The 1,876-nt window shown below is 51.9% G+C and overlaps 1 non-coding gene across 1 annotated transcript; it reads right to left on the bottom strand.

Moving 5' to 3' along the window:
- Positions 1–1,156: 1,156 nt before the first annotated feature.
- Positions 1,157–1,231, bottom strand: Trnap-cgg (transfer RNA proline (anticodon CGG)). The gene has a single exon. It is a non-coding gene; the product is annotated as a tRNA-Pro (tRNA).
- Positions 1,232–1,876: the final 645 nt, after the last annotated feature.

The raw sequence follows: 1,876 nt of genomic DNA, 5'->3' as shown, positions 1-1,876 counted from the left end.
TGCTCTACCAACTGAGCTACCGAAGCACGACTCACGCCCGGTACTCACAGCTTTACTTCTGCCAGTACCTCGTCTCCTACCTTCCAAACTTTACAGAAGCTCTCCTGCGAGACATGCAGAACTAGCACTCCTGAAAGAAAGGATATTGCGGAGACATGGCTTAGCCACAGCCTGGGGGATGTTTCCAGAATGAGATTTTCACTCTGCAGCGGAGTGTGCGCTGATATGAAACTTCCTGGCAGATTAAAACTGTGTGCCCGACCGACACTCGAACTCGGGACCTTTGCCTTCCGTGGGCAAGTGCTCTACCAACTGAGCTACCAAAGCACGACTCACGCCCGGTACTCACAGCTTCACTTCTGCCAGTACCTCGTCTCCTACCTTCCAAAATTTACAGAAGCTCTCCTGCGAGACATGCAGAACTAGCACTCCTGAAAGAAAGGATATTGCGGAGACATGGCTTAGCCACAGCCTGGGGGATGTTTCCAGAATGAGATTTTCACTCTGCAGCGGAGTGTGCGCTGATATGAAACTTCCTGGCAGATTAAAACTGTGTGCCCGACCGAGACTCTAACTCGGGACCTTTGCCTTTCGCGGGCAAGTGCTCTACCAACTGAGCTACCGAAGCACGACTCACGCCTGGTACTCACAGCTTTACTTCTGCCAGTACCTCGTCTCCTACCTTCCAACCTTTACAGAAGCTCTCCTGCGAGACATGCAGAACTAGCACTCCTGAAAGAAAGGATATTGCGGAGACATGGCTTAGCCACAGCCTGGGGGATGTTTCCAGAATGAGATTTTCACTCTGCAGCGGAGTGTGCGCTGATATGAAACTTCCTGGCAGATTAAAACTGTGTGCTCGACCGAGACTCGAACTCGGAACCTTTGCCTTTCGTGGGCAAGTGCTCTACCAACAGAGCTACCAAAGCACGACTCACGCCCGGTACTCACAGCTTTACTTCTGCCAGTACCTCGTCTCCTACCTTCCAAAATTTACAGAAGCTCTCCTGCGAGACATGCAGAACTAGCACTCCTGAAAGAAAGGATATTGCGGAGACATGGCTTAGCCACAGCCTGGGGGATGTTTCCAGAATGAGATTTTCACTCTGCAGCGGAGTGTGCGCTGATATGAAACTTCCTGGCAGATTAAAACTGTGTGCCCGACCGAGACTCGAACTCGGGACCTTTGCCTTCCGTGGGCAAGTGCTCTACCAACTGAGCTACCGAAGCACGACTCACGCCCGGTACTCACAGCTTTACTTCTGCCAGTACCTCGTCTCCTACCTTCCAAACTTTACAGGAGCTCTCCTGCGAGACATGCAGAACTAGCACTCCTGAAAGAAAGCGCACACTCCGCTGCAGAGTGAAAATCTCATTCTGGAAACATCCCCCAGGCTGTGGTTAAGCCATGTCTCCGCAATATCCTTTCTTTCAGGAGTGCTAGTTCTGCATGTCTCGCAGGACAGCTTCTGTAAAGTTTGGAAGGTAGGAGACGAGGTACTGGCAGAAGTAAAGCTGTGAGTACCGGGCGTGAGTCGTGCTTCGGTAGCTCAGGTGGTAGAGCACTTGCCCGCGAAAGGCAAAGGTCCCGAGTTCGAGTCTCGGTCGGGCACACAGTTTTAATCTGCCAGGAAGTTTCATATCAGCGCACACTCCCCTGCAGAGTGAAAATCTCATTCTGGAAACATCCCCCAGGCTGTGGCTAAGCCATGTCTCCGCAATATCCTTTCTTTCAGGAGTGCTAGTTCTGCATGTCTCGCAGGAGAGCTTCTGTAAAGTTTGGAAGGTAGGAGACGAGGTACTGGCAGAAGTAAAGCTGTGAGTAGCGGGCGTGAGTCGTGCTTCGGTAGCTCAGTTGGTAGAGCACTTGCCCGCG

The sequence above is a fragment of the Schistocerca gregaria genome, chromosome 7, assembly GCF_023897955.1.
Source record: "Schistocerca gregaria isolate iqSchGreg1 chromosome 7, iqSchGreg1.2, whole genome shotgun sequence".
Lineage (NCBI taxonomy): Eukaryota > Metazoa > Arthropoda > Insecta > Orthoptera > Acrididae > Schistocerca > Schistocerca gregaria.
The sequence above is the reverse complement of the archived record's forward strand: the minus strand, read 5'-3'. Positions and strand labels throughout refer to the sequence as shown.